A 15,884-nucleotide genomic window follows, 5' to 3' on the forward strand; every position below is an offset into this window, starting at 1 on the left:
TCCCTCCCTCCCTTTACAATTAATATATCATCATTCATTGCTTTGGCTTTACTCAATAAAACAACTAGTGGCTGGGTATAACGTGAAAGCGGAACCCAATAAATAAATTAAGAAGGAGAATTTTACAGTGCTGTCTTCAGATGATTATTTTTTAATGTCATAACATTCGAGCGGAACTATATGCTTGTTCTTGACTGCATTAACCTTTTCACTCCCAAGTTTCTTTTAGCCTTATGCATGCCCCATACCAGATTTTTCTGGACGTTTTGACAGTGGCTGTAATAGGCCATAAATACTTTGAATTTACACAGCTACTGAAAAGTCATGGAACGACAATATTAGCAATAGATTTCTTCTAACACTTTTCCCAAAACTTGAAAGAACATTTAAAGTTAAAAACTTCATGATTGTTCCGTATTGAATAGAGAAATAAGAAGATGTACAATATTATAGGGAAGGATCCACCTTTCAATACTCCGTAGTAAAAAGTAGTTACAACCTGTTTATTGGGACCGGTTTCAACACATTTCAAGTGTCATCATCAGCCAATTAGCGAAGATCTTAAAACAACTAATATATTGAACACAGGCAAAATATTAACATTGTATCATATTGTAGCAATTCAGTTAATGTTCAAAACACAATAATCACAGTCAAGAGAGTAAACAGAACATCACTATCTTGCGCCGAGAACAAATATATTTGAAGTTCATAAGCAGATCAAGTATGCACTTATGTAAAGTCATTGCTAGGCAGGTCTTGTAGGCATTTGTTTCTCTGGCCGAAGAGTAAAAGGTGACGTGAATGAAGTCTTAGGAAAACAGTGTAGGATTTAATTTCGTCAAAATCAAAGTGGATATATAGGTTTTAAAATAATTTAAAACGTTAAAAAAGAATAAAGCCAAATAAAAATATATTAAAAAATGGGAAGAAATAATGAAAGAAATACGAGGTTCAACTCGAAACAACTTGCCGTAGTAATTGATAAAGAAATGATAAATAGAGAAAGGGGGTGGGGAACGTTTATTAGAGGGTGGTGATGGTGGTTATTGTTATTAGAGGAAATACAATTGGGCAACAATCCTTTATATAACACTAATTCGAGGAAAAAAGAGGAAGAGAACCGACACTTCGAAAAATGAAGATGTCGGTTAAAGGAAGACAAGGGCCACGAAGGGCGTGAAAATGAAAGACTCCCTAGCCCTCGCAAACCTAATGGCATCGGGGTCGGAAAAGAACAAGAGTTGACCAAGGGAGGTCGGACAGGATAGATGAAAGTGAGGAGCCTGGCACAAGTAAGTGGAAGCAATGCCAGGACTCAGCTAAGGGCCCCGTGGTTGCCAACCCACGCTCCGAAGTTCAGAGCCCCTGGGGGATGGAGGGTGGGAAGGAAAGAAAAATGGAAGGGATCCGATACTTCGAAAAATTAAGATATCAGCCAAAGGAAGACAAGGGCCACGAAGGGCATGAAAATGAAAGACTCCCTAGCCCTCGGAAACCTAATAGCGTCGGGGTCGGAAAGGAACAAGAGTTGACCAAGGGAGGTCGGACAGGATAGATGAAAGTGAGGAGCCTGGCACAAGCCTGGGGCTCCCAGGGGCTCTGAACTTCGGAGCGTGGGTTGGCGACCACGGGGCCCTTAGCTGAGTCCTGGCATTGCTTCCACTTACTTGTGCCAGGCTCCTCACTTTCATCTATCCTGTCCGACCTCCCTTGGTCAACTCTTGTTCCTTTCCGACCCCGACGCTATTAGGTTTCCGAGGGCTAGGGAGTCTTTCATTTTCATGCCCTTCGTGGCCCTTGTCTTCCTTTGGCTGATATCTTAATTTTTCGAAGTATCGGATCCCTTCCATTTTTCTTTCCTTCCCACCCTCCATCCCCCAGGGGCTCTGAACTTCGGAGCGTGGGTTGGCAACCACGGGGCCCTTAGCTGAGTCCTGGCATTGCTTCCACTTACTTGTGCCAGGCTCCTCACTTTCATCTATCCTGTCCGACCTCCCTTGGTCAACTCTTGTTCTTTTCTGACCCCGATGCCATTAGGTTTGCGAGGGCTAGGGAGTCTTTCATTTTCACGCCCTTCGTGGCCCTTGTCTTCCTTTAACCGACATCTTCATTTTTCGAAGTGTCGGTTCTCTTCCTCTTTTTTCCTCGAATTAGTGTTATATAAAGGATTGTTGCCCAATTGTATTTCCTCTAACAACAATAACCACCATCACCACCCTCTAATAAACGTTCCCCACCCCCTTTCTCTATTTATCATTTCTTTATCAATTACTACGGCAAGTTGTTTCGAGTTGAACCTCGTATTTCTTTCATTATTTCTTCCCATTTTTTAATATATTTTTATTTGGCTTTATTCTTTTTTAACGTTTTAAATTATTTTAAAACCTATATATCCACTTTGATTTTGACGAAATTAAATCCTACACTGTTTTCCTAAGACTTCATTCACGTCACCTTTTACTCTTCGGCCAGAGAAACAAATGCCTACAAGACCTGCCTAGCAACGACTTTACATAAGTGCATACTTGATCTGCTTATGAACTTCAAATATATTTGTTCTCGGCGCAAGATAGTGATGTTCTGTTTACTCTCTTGACTGTGATTATTGTGTTTTGAACATTAGCTGAATTGCTACAATATGATACAATGTTAATATTTTGCCTGTGTTCAATATATTAGTTGTTTTAAGATCTTCGCTAATTGGCTGATGATGACACTTGAAATGTGTTGAAACCGGTCCCAATAAACAGGTTGTAACTACTTTTTACTACGGAGTATTGAAAGGTGGATCCTTCCCTATAATATTGTACATCTTCTTATTGAAAGAACATGGCGTGATAAATGTCGACAGCTTGTTTCACTGAAACTTATCTCCACTATATTCATAAAAATCAGACTCATCATCATTGCCTAAAATTTCTAAAATATAATCTTTCGTTATGCTTTCTTTACACTCCCGTGCACCCATCTCAGAAGACAGCTATGAAAGAAAAACACAAGGCACATAATTATCGTCAAAAAACGGTACCGGTAAGGCGATTTATGTATTGTCTGTCGTCTGAACAAAGCATGTCAACAGCGTTAGACTGAACTCGGAAGTGAACAAGAGCGCATTGCTTTAAATCCGAATTAACTCGTGTTTGGGACAGCGGGAGAAATGTTGAGATCCAAGTTAACTCGGGCATGGGATGGAAAAGGTTAATAGATACTGTGATACAGAGGTTTCCTTCACGACCTCATGAAATGCATTTGAAGAGACGGTGGATCATAGCAGTAAATCGCAAGTAATTCAAGATTTATACATTTTAATTAATGCAAAATAACTCTTTACAATATGTAATTTAACCATTTTACAAATAGGGTAACAATTACAAACAAATCATTAAAGCAATGTTATATTTGGAAAGCAAGCAACAGTAGGCCATCTTTTTTAAAGCACACACATCATATCCTCCTCTGCGAACCATGTGACCTTGGCGCGGTGGGGAGGCTTACATGTCTCAATGATGCAGATAGCCGAGCCGCAGGTGCAACCATATCGGATGGGTATCTGTTGAGAGACCAGACTAATGAATGGTTCATCGAAAGGGGGGTAGCAGCCTTTCGGTAGTTGCAAGGGCGGCAGACTAGATGATTGACTGATACGGCCTTGTAATAATACTCAACATGGCTTAGCTGTGTTGATACTGCTACATGGCTGAAAGCAAGGGGAAACTACAGCCGTAACTAACTCCCGAGGACATGCAGCTCTCTCTGTATGAACGATGTACTGATGACAGCTTCCTCCCGGGTAAAATATTCCGGAGGTAAACTAGTCCCCCATTCGGATCTCCGGGTGGGGACTACACGAGAGGGGGCGATCATCAGGAAGATGGATACTGACATTCTGCGAGTCGGAGCGTGGAATGTTAGAAGTTTGAATCGTTGTGGTAGATTAGAGAATCTGAAAAGGGAGATGGATAGACTAAGGTTAGATGTAGTTGGTATAAGTGAAGTATTGTACCATTCTGTTAATTATAAGAATGGATATTTAACGCTGATAAAATAATGCGTAGCAGGACGCTAACTGCAAAGGTGTGATGCTATACCAAGCGCGGGAACTGAAGGGGATTCCCGAGGCAAGGCGTGGTCATGTGTGACGAAGAAAGAATATGTGAGGAAGAAAGAAAGAGAGATGGGATTTTGTCTGGGGGAGAGACCTGCCATCTTAACAGAGATTTTCGGCGGGAACAGACAGGCTCACCACATTACGGAAATTGAGTCGTAATTCCTATATTTGAAGGTTTCCCAGGAAAGTAAAAGGGTGGAAATCAGTGCCAGAATTTTACGAAGCCATACGTACATCAAAGTCTATTAATATATAATCGAATAAATAACTACGTGGGAGGCCGACTACCGTGAGAAAATATTTCGAGGCCACATGCCAATCTCAAGTTGTTCCCCGGGACTTCCCAGCGCGTCGCGTGGGTTCCTTGATTCTATAAGAGCAGAGAAAGGTGGAAGGAGGTATTCAGTCCATGATAAGATCGCTGTCTGTGCGCGTCGCGCCTCTGCTGATATTCGCGCCAGAAACCTTTGTCTAAGACAAAGATTGTGACTAATAAGTGTTGTGGTGATAATTTGATTCAGTAGCTTCGAGATTTGTAAAATTCCCGGTAGCAATTTAAGTAAATGACAATATGTAGACGTGTGCAGTGAGACCGCGAGTGTTTAAGTATTTGACGCAAAGAGTGCTACCTGTGTAGACTTTCATTATGAGGCGATGAGAGAGGAGTGGCGACAGGCGAAAGAATACCAATAACAATAAGCTAGGATAGTTGGTATTATTCCGGTCAGATGTAGAAGACTAGATTAGTGGAGCAGGAATAGTAAAGTCAGTTTCGAGATTCCAGATATCCAGGACTGATTCCCATGTCAAAGGGAATAAATAGATCGGGAGGTGGTGTGCTGTGAATAAACTGAGTATTTCATTTTAGTGAAGAGCGGTGAGGTGTGCAGGAGACTGGTGTTACGAACTGCCGTCCACGACCCCAAGAAGACGACCAACGGGCCACCCAGGCGGAAGAAGACATCATGAACGTGGTACACTGGAAGATTGGACCTAAGGGATCGATCTGGGACAACGCTGCCGCCATGACTGCTTAAGCATTCGCAGTCAACCCGGATGGTGAGGAAGAGGTCTCCAAGATGATAGATAAGTGAACTATAATTAATATATATGTGTAGGGTCGGGGGGTTGTTATGCAGAAATACGGTAATTAATTTGTAAATACAGTAGGGAATATGATTACGGCCCATTAGGCCATTTATTGAGGTATTTTCTTTATATATTTTAGGGTAAGGCATATACATTTTTATACAGTAGGGAATATGATTACGGCCCATTAGGCCATTTATTGAGGTATTTTCTTTATATATTTTAGGGTAAGGCATATACATTTTTATTTTATTTTTATAGAAAGCAAGGATTAAGGTAGCTTAGGTGATAGTGTTGCTGTACACATAGTCGTAGGGAAGCTTAATTACGAGCTTAGATCAATGTTTCTTAGTGCCTGGCATCAGACGATATCTGCTTGTAATGATGGGTTATTAATGTTTGTGTACCATTTCCTCATATTGGGAAGGGAATCTGTCTGCATAATTGTAGAGCACGTATGCGGCCTGGACTTAATTGTTTATTTCATGTTTGTATTGAGTTTGATTAACTGTGAGTGTAATGAAACTACACCGTAGGCTATGTCACGAATATTTGCGACCCCTCATACTCTGCCATGTAAGGGACTGAACCCTAGACTTGAGGGTACCTGGAACTCGTCGTATGGGTTGACGGCGAGGTTGATGTGAATAACGGAATGTTATACTTCATATGTTGTAATTGAGACCCAGGGCGGTCTGTCACGGGTGTTGGACAGTTAGAAAAATGTAGATGATTCCTCACTCATTTATATGGCTATTTGCGTCATGTGTAGAAGAGGGTAGAAGCAGGGGCAAAGGTCTTTGCATGCTTGGAAACTAGGCTATGTTTTTTTCTCCTTTTTGTTGTGAGGGTGTTTCACGGTCAAGTCTTGGAGGTCGCTCCCCCAGCCTGCACGGCAGGGAGGCTCGACGCCATTTTTAAAAGGACTGCTGGTATGTGGAATTCTCTCTTGCAGGCGAGACAAGCTGCCACGGCAGTTTCATTCATTCATTCTTTCTTTCTTTTTCTTTCTTTCTTTCTTTCTTTATTTTTTTTTTGTTAATTGAGATAGGTAGGAACTGGGCACTAGCTTAATCAGTGCATTTTGTAAATATAACGTTTGTTTAATGGACTTTGGTTCACATCCATAAAATATTATTTCAGGCAAGATGGAATAGATATGCCTGTAGTTGTAGGTTCAAACTTACTATTTTGTAGTATTTCCCAAAATTATGTATGGGGACCTTTTTGTGGCTTTATTTCTGCAGGACAATTTCTCACCCTGGCATCATATACTCTATTTGTAGGTACAGCGATGCTGTTCCGTGTAAGGACACATTTGTTTCTTTGGTTCACTTATCGTCTCCCGCACGACATCAGCCAGCTATTGTATATTTTTTTTATGTTTATCTTTGGATTTATGATGTGGGCCTATGGGGCATCCATTTTAGCACTATTAGTGCAATCAATTGTAAAATAAAAGTAAATATTGGTTTAAGAATACACAACTTTGGCTCAAAATGTTAGTAAATGCGTTTGTGTTCCTCATTTCGTAAGCATACGTATAGAACAATTTTTTTTTTAATCTCCCTACTCTCGTTCACAAGAACCCTGTAAACGACCTTTCCTGCCGACTGCAGTTGAGCTGGCGCATTCATCAGATAACAGGTAAGAAGGTAAGATCGATTATGCAGTGTTGTTTATGCCCTATAGGGTACAGTATGTTGGCAGGAAGAGCAGGATTTTGGTCAGACAACTACTGAATTATCAACACAAAATCAAACAGGGGAAATGCAGGAGTTGGTTTAATAATAAATAAGAAAATAGGGCAGCAGGTAAGCTACTACTACCAGCAAAGTGAAAGAATTATGGTCGTCAAGATAGACACCAAACCAATGCCCACCACAACAGTCCAGGTCTATATGCCTACTAGCTCAGCAGATGATGAGGAAGTTGAAAGAATATATGAAGAGATAGAAGATTTAATACAATATGTAAAAGGTGACGAGAATCTAATTGTGATGGGAGATTGGAATGCAGTGGTAGGCCAAGGAAGAGAAGGTAGTACAGTAGGAGAATTTGGATTGGGACAAAGGAACGAAAGAGGAAGTCGGCTGGTTGAATTCTGCACTGATCATAATTTAGTCCTTGCCAATACTTGGTTCAAACACCACAAACGACGGCTGTATACGTGGACGAGACCTGGAGACACTGGAAGGTATCAAATAGACTTCATTATGATTAGGCAGAGATTCAGAAACCAGGTGTTGGATTGCAAAACTTTCCCAGGAGCAGACGTGGACTCTGACCACAACTTGTTGGTCATGAAATGCCATCTGAAGTTGAAGAAATTGAAGAAAGGAAAGAATGCAAAAAGATGGGATCTAGATAAGTTGAAAGAAAAGAATGTGAGGGATTGTTTCAAGGAACATGTTGCACAAGGACTAAATGAAAAGGCTGAAGGAAACACTATAGAGGAAGAGTGGAGAGTCATGAAAAATGAAGTCAGTAGGGCTGCTGAAGAAATGTTAGGAAGGAAGAAAAGATCAACTAAGAATCAGTGGATAACTCAGGAGATACTAGACCTGATTGATCACCACTACTAATACATAAATTACAACGTTTATCATGAAATGGTAGGGTATTTAGTGAACCATTGTTTCTTTGTTATCACATTTGCAATTATTGCACTGTTGCTATTTCCTGTGAACTGTTTTTCTTGTAAATTTAATACATGACCACTTTCTGCAAGTTTAGAATAATGTGGCCACTTGTTGTTGCACAAAACATTCTGAAATCCTACTGTTATTATTTAGTCAGCCAAGGCAGCACGCGGTGAATCAACAGCGGACAGGCCTACGTGCGCGGTGAAACGCATGAACTTACAATGTTCGCCGCTTGCAGCGCAGCGGTGCATTTCTCCCATTAGCGCACGGAGCCTGTAATTATTCACTGTATTATTCACAAGCAGGTACTTTGTGGGAAATATCTGAATCTATCTTGTTTCTGAACCAGTTGTGTTAATGGTGAACTTAATTTGTTCTTGTGGACTAAACCATCGAATTCCATGATTTTCTGTCAGAAGCAAAAGCTGAATATCTGGACCTGCCCTACCAAACACAAGTTCAACGGCTCAGCAATGATAAAGTTATGTTAATATTTTTTGAACTCCGAGCAGAGATTGAAAGATGAGAAAAACTGCCCTCAACCACTGTTGATGAACAGTGACTGACTTTAGAAAGTATTTGCTGTTGATATCATAGGATTTCATAATGGATTCTGCAGTGTGAAATATGCTCAGGCAAATTCCAAGAGAATAACCTAACACAATTGTATAAGCTTTTTCTAAGTGATGGATATAGTGAGCTAAGGTCATTTACTCTGAGTTTTATCTCTGTATTTGGTAGTAACCACCTGAGTGAAAAGACATTTTCAAAGATGAAATCAGTAAAATGTCACGACAGGTCAGCATTAACAGGTGAACATTTGCAATCAATTTTGATAATAGGGAGTAATATCTTCGACCCCTACTCTCCCACCCCCAATCTGGGGAAATGTTACCTTAAAATAAGCAATTTATTATATCTGTCTATAGATTCTTGCCCTAAGTGTCAGTCATCTTGTCCGATTCAACATAATTGCCAAAGAAACCACGATTCATATAGGACTCCACACTACATATCCGGTGTTACCTAGACCACAGAATCTGATATGATATATGGAATAGACCGTTCAGCCAGCGTTTCAACGCTGAATGTTGGGCGGCGGGAAGTAACCTAACCACCCTAAAAGGCCAACGGCTTCGGGCGGTTGAACCTTTAGGGAGGACTATGGTCCCTCAATAGAGGAAATGCCACTGGAATCCATAATGATGGAGGGCAGCAGCTTCGTTATTAGTGCACGTTGGCACCAGCCAAGGTATCAGCTTATACGGTGATGTGACACACATTTGGGAGCGTAACCATAGTGGTGGTAAGCGGTCTCAAAACTGCGCGAGGAAGGCAACGGGAAACCACCTCGTCTTTAATCCCCAGGAAAATCTTTAGCATGACTGGAAAACATAAAGCCAAAAACATCGAGACATCAGTATGTCTGTGAAAACTTTTGTAAGCATCAGATAAAGTATGTTTATTAGAGCTTAATGCACGATCAATTTTAGTGAATATCATCCAAGTATGTGCTCCAACATGTGATGCGTCAGACGTTGATGTCGAAGATTTTAATACGAAAATCAAAGCGGCCCTGTCATACACCAAACCATCTGAGATAAACATTGTGATGGGCGATTTCAATGCTAAAGTCGGCCATGGCTGACGGGCTGATTTAGTCTGTGACTACGGATTAGGAGCAAGCAATCCTCAAGGTGATCGACTGGTCCAGATGTGCCAGGAAGAGGGCCTTATTATAGCAAACACATATTTCCAGCTATCTCCTTGTCGCCTATATACGTGGACCTCAAATGCTGACAACAGTATTAGGAACCAGATTGATTACAACACAATTAACAAGCGGTTCAGAAATTCTATCAAATGTGTGAAAACATACCCTGGTGCTGATATCAACTCAGACCGTAGCCTACCGTTTGCTTCTATGAATCTCAGGCTGAAAAAATGCCATATAAAGGGGAGTTTTAGTCGGATTGAGATTCAGAAGCTTCAAGATCAAGCACTGAAGGATGAAGTTCAGTCAGCCCTACGAGTAAAACTTGCAAAATTCAAAACAGTGTGAATGTAAATGATGTTGAAGGCACTTGGAATCACATCAAATGTGCAATTAACAACAGAAGTCAAGTAAAATTAAGGGATGCTGGAAGAAGGAAAAACAAGCCGTGGATGACAGAAGAAATTCTGAAGCTGATGGACCAGGGAAGGTCTTTTAAGAACAAAGATCCTGCAAAGTACAAATGTTTGCAGAAAAAAAGTAAGGAATACAAAAGAAGAACAACTCTCTGAGGAATGCAACAAAACAGAATTACTGAATTAAAAACATGATTTTTTTCAACATGTACAAGAAAGTGAAACAAGTAAACTGGTGCATACTCCGTAATAAGAATGGTGATATCTTAGTGAGCACAGAAGAGAAACTGAAAGAATGGGTGGAATATGTACAAAATCTCTTCTTGGATCGCAGAAATGAGGATCATGGTGCTTGGGCAGATGATGGTGTGGATATCACACGTGCAGACGTAGAGTATGCCATAAGAACAGCGAAGAATGGGAAGGCTCCAGGCTCAGATGAGATGTATGCTGAGATACTGAAACTGCTTGAGAAAGAAAAATCCCTTTCATTATTAGTTGACCTATTCAACAGTATTCACCGCAGTGGAACCATTCCTCGAGACTGGATCAAATCAACTTTTGTAATATTGCCTAAGAAAGCCAATGCAAAATTCTGCAATGAATATAGAACAATTAGTTTGATGAGCCATGTTCTGAAGGTCTTGCATGTGAAAATTTAACATAAATGTGAAGAGAATATCGGAACCTCACAGTTTGGCTTCAGAGATGGTTTTGGTACTAGAGAGGCATTATTCAGTCTGCAGGTAGTAGTCCAAGGGTGCTGAGATGTCAATGTTGATGTTTTGGCTTGTTTCATCGATTACGAAAAAGCCTCCGATACAGTCCGCCATGATGAACTTATGAACATTCTTCGAGAATTAGGACTTGATAGGCGGGACATCCGTATTGTTGGTAATCTCTACAGGTACCAGAGTGCTGGCATAAGAGTTGATGGTCGTGTCTAGGAAGAAGTCTCAATTATGAAAGGAGTTCGCCAAGGCTGCATTCTTTCACCCATGCTTTTCAACATCTATTCAGAAAAGATTTTTTTGAGATGCTCTTTACGGAAAGACTCAAGGAGTTGTGGTTAATGGTTTCATCATAAATAACATCAAGTATGCCTATGACACTGTGCTACTTGCAACCAATCTCCAAGATCTACAGGAACTATTTAATGCTGTCACTGAAACCAGCAGCGCCATGGGCTTGAGGCTTGATGTAAAGAAGACGAAGTGGATGGTTATAAGTAGGAAAGAAGATGGCATTCGAGGTAATCTCACAGCAGCAAATGACCAGATTGCAAGAGTGGCAACATTTAAATACCTGGGATGTCACATCAATAATGAATGGAACCTTGCTCATGAGATCTGATGCAGAACTGAGCTAGCCAGAACTTCTTTTCAGAGACTTAGAACAATTTTGACATGCCGTCACCTTTCAATTACACTACGGACAAGACTACTCCGATGCTACACTTTCAGCATTCTGTTATACGGCGTGAGGCTTGGACACTAATTGAGACCATGTACAAGAAGTTGCAAGCATTTGAAATGTGGGCGTATCGAAGGATGCTGAAGATACCTTAGACAGCTAAAATGACCAATATAGACGTTTTTACACCGTATGAACACAGAGCCAGAAATTCTCACTACTATCAAGAGAAGGAAGCTAGAATACTTTGGTCAAATGATGTGGAACAGAAAATACCACCTTCTGCAAGTAATACTCCAAGGGAAAATTAGTGGAAAACGTGGTCCGGGGAGAAGTAGGACATCGTAGCTCGGCAACTTGAGCCAGTGGTTTGGGGTGACAAAGCTTACTTTGTTCAGAACAGCTATGAACAAATAACAGATCATGCTACTGATTGCCAACGTTCTGCGAGGACATGGCACATCAAGAAGAACATTCATCTCATAAGTAAAGCTGTGTTTCAAACATTAATTGAAGTCTACTTAGTATTTGTATTAGGTTGCATTTTTATCAGTAAATTTGTGAAAACTTGTAATTTTTGTTATTTTAAGTAGACCTACCTAAAATAATTCTTGAGTTTGCCTCTTAGTGTAAAATATTTAACATTTGGCCCTTTATTTAAAAAATGTTTGTCAACCCCTGAAGTGGCCAACCCACATCAAAGAGAGTTTGTAAACTATGCACAAAGTGCTGGCACAGTCTTAGTCTTCAGACACTGCTTCAGTGCAGAATATTACTTAGAAGAACAGAGATGTGAAGTGAAAGTGGGTTTCAGAACAGGATTTTCCAAGTACCAAAATTTTAATACTTCCTTCTCACCAGCAGGCTATTCACAACCAAGAGAAATATCCTCTGTAGACATACGACAGACTGCATAATACTGTTGCACCAACAAAGCAAAGATGCCGCTGTGGAGGAGAACAGCGCACATCTCTTGCATGTACAACTTGCCGAAGATGTAATGTCGGACTCTATGTCAAATGTTTTATTTATTTTCATGTTAAGAACCAAGAAACTCTGCTTAGAAAACCAGAGCTAATGTCAATACTGTGCTCAAAATATTGAGAATGAGGGTTTATAGGTATTATCCTTAAAATGTATACTCCCCACTATCGACAGCCCTGAAGATGGTTTTCTGTGGTTTCCCCATTTTCACACCAGATAAATGCTGGTGCTGTACCTTAATTAAGGCCACAGCCGCTTCCTTCCCACTCCTAGCCCTATCCTACCCCATCGTCGCCATAAGACCTATCTGTCATTCTAGCCCTTTCCTATCCCATCGTCACCATAAGATCTATCTGTGTCTGTGCGACATAAAGCAAATTTAAAAAAAAAAAAAAAAAAAGAACGTATACTCAACACACTTGCATTCAGAATTCAGTGTCATTATTGATCAACAATATCCTAAACACTCCTTAGAACCAAAATACAGCTAACTATTATGACTTTCCTTATTTTCAAAGTTTTGCTCCCGGATTGACCTAGTGGTACCATACCATACCAGCCTAAAAATAATACCTCTGACTGTGCTATGGTGATGTAGTAAATTAACTTGGTAGTTCACAAGGAAGGGTTCATTATATACTAAATTCAGCCAAATCTCGCAAACCTGAATTTTGGGTTAATGTGGGATATCCTAATAATAAACTATTCCCTGGAAAATCCCCTTGTAAAAGGGAATTCCCATTCCAAGGGATGCCCCTTCCAAATGGGTAATCCCCTTCTGAATATGAACTCCCATTCCCAGTTTTCACTGTAATAAGTGGGTCTATAGATTCATCAAGGAGATAAAGAAGTCCGAGGGATGGTAGAGCAATAAAAATTAGTGTAACTGCAGGAAGGATTGTTCAAATTACTTCAATTGTTTGTCCTTCAAGCAAATAATGATGTGTGAATTTATTAAATATTAAGCTTCCTATGATATAGGCTCCTATAATAGTAATTATTAGGAGAATAAAGAGTGTATGGTCATGAAAAAAAAACTGCTGTGAAGCAAGGAGCTGGGCCAGTTTATAAAGTTTAGTGGCACAGTGTAAACAATATACTGGTTGGGATTTTGGCTTTTGAGTATTTTAAGCTCAACAACTCAATATACCTGGCAGAAAAACGTGATATAGTTTGGCTTTCACTTGATGAAGTTAAAAAGGAATCAAGAAAAGGTGTTATACAAAACGTGGTTATGTAGTAGAGGGTGAAGTAAACTGAATGAAAAGTCATTTAGCAAAATGTGCACATACGGAAATTGAAAACAATGAATATGATAGTAGGGCCGCTGAAGAAATGTTAGGAAGGAAGAAAAGATCAACTAAGAATCAGTGGATAACTCAGGAGATACTAGACCTGATTGATGAACAAAGAAATTACAAGAATGCTAGAAATGAAGAGGGCAGAAAGAATATGGGAGATTAAAGAATGAAGTGGATAGAAAGTGCAAGGTAGCTAAGGAAGAATGGCTGCAGGAAAAGTGCAAGGATATCAAAGGTTGTATGGTTCTAGGAAAGGTAGATGCTGCATACAGGAAAATCAAGGAAACTTTTGGAAAAAGGAAATCTAGGTGTATGAATATTAAGAGCTCAGATGGAAAGCCACTTCTAGGGAAAGAAGACAAAGCAGAAAGATGGCAGGAACATATCCAACAGTTGTATCAAGGTGAAGATGCAGATAATATGGTTCTGGAACAAGAAGAGGCTGTAGACGCTGATGAAATGGGAGATCCAGTTTTGAGGTCAGAGTTTGACAGAGCTGTGAGCGACCTAAATAGGAACAAGGCACCTGGAATTGATGACATTCCCCCTGAATTATTCACTGCCTTAGGAGAAATCAGCATGGCAAGGTTGTTCCATTTAGTGTGCAAGATGTATGAGACAGGAGACCTCCCATCCGATTTTCAGCAGAATGTTGTTATACATATTCCCAAGAAAGCCGGTGCTGACAGGTGTGAAAACTACCGCACCATTAGTTTAATATCTCATGCCTGCAAAATTTTAACACGTATTATTTACAGAAGAATGGAAAAACAAGTTGAAGCTGAGTTGGGAGAAGATCAATTTGGCTTCAGAAGAAATGTAGGAACACATGAAGCAATCCTGACTTTACGTCCGCTCTTAGAGGATCGAATCAAGAAGGACAAGCCCACATACATGGCATTCGTCGATCTAGAAAAGGCATTCGATAATGTTGATTGGACCAAGTTATTTAAGATTCTAAAGGTGATTGGGATCAGATACTGAGAACGAAGAATTATCTACAATCTGTATAAAAATCAGTCTGCAGTAATAAGAATCGAGGGCTTTGAAAAAGAAGCAGCAATCCAGAAAGGAGTGAGGCAAGGCTGCAGTTTGTCCCCCCTCCTTTATCAATGTTTACATAGAACAGGCTGTAAAGGAAATCAAAGAATAATTTGGAAAGGGAATCACAATCCAAGGAGAGGAAATCAAAACCTTGAGATTTGCCGATGATATTGTTATTTTATCTAAGACTGCAGAAGGTCTTGAGAAGCTGCTGAATGGTATGGACAAAGTCTTGGGTAAGGAGTACAAGATGAAAATAAATAAGTCCAAAATAAAAGTAATGGAGTGCAGTCGAACGAAGGCAGGTAAGGCAGGAAATATTAAATTAGGAAATGAAGTCTTAAAGGAAGTAAATGAATATTGTTACTTGGGTAGTAAAATAACTAACAATGGCAGAAGTAAGGAGGACATAAAGTGCAGATTAGCACAAGCAAGGAAGAGCTTTCTTAAGAAAAGAAATTTGCTCACTTCAAACATTGATATAGGAATTAGAAAGATGTTTTTGAAGACTTTGGTGTGGAGCGTGGCATTGTACGGAAGTGAAACATGGACAATAACTAGCTCAGAAAGAAAGAGAATAGAAGCTTTTGAAATGTGGTGTTACAGAAGAATGCTGAAAGTGAGATGGATAGATCAAATCACAAATGAAGAAATACTGAATCGAATTGGCGAGAGGAGATCGATTTGGCTAAATTTGACGAGAAGAGATAGAATGATAGGACACATCTTAAGACACCCAGGACTTGTTCAGTTGATTTTTGAAGGAAGTGTAGGTGGTAAGACCGGTAGGGGTAGACCAAGGTATGAATATGACAGGCAGATTAGAGCAGATGTACTGTAGGATGCAATAGTTACGTAGAAATGAAAAGGTTAGCACAGGATAGGGTGGCATGGAGGGCTGCATCAAACCAGTCTATGGACTGATGACTCAAACAACAACAAGATATTGTAATAAATTTTCAATTGTTGTTTAAGAATAAATAGATATAGTTTTATTTACACTATTTACACCCATATTGGAGCACCAAAAATAAACCTTATACAATAAAATCTTCAAAAAATGAGTTCATTTCTTAAAACTTGATAATTTCTTCTTTTCCCAAAACTACTTCATTCTAGATGATCTTGAAGCCCGTTCTTCTGCTGATATATCATACTGCTTACGTT

General features: G+C 39.9%; 1 protein-coding gene across 1 annotated transcript in view; it reads right to left on the reverse strand.

Moving 5' to 3' along the window:
• EloA (elongin A) overlaps window positions 1–15,884 on the reverse strand; it is a 249,003-nt gene that overhangs the window by 141,487 nt on the left and 91,632 nt on the right. The window lies entirely within an intron of this gene.

This window comes from Anabrus simplex, chromosome 1, assembly GCF_040414725.1.
Source record: "Anabrus simplex isolate iqAnaSimp1 chromosome 1, ASM4041472v1, whole genome shotgun sequence".
Classification (NCBI taxonomy): domain Eukaryota; kingdom Metazoa; phylum Arthropoda; class Insecta; order Orthoptera; family Tettigoniidae; genus Anabrus; species Anabrus simplex.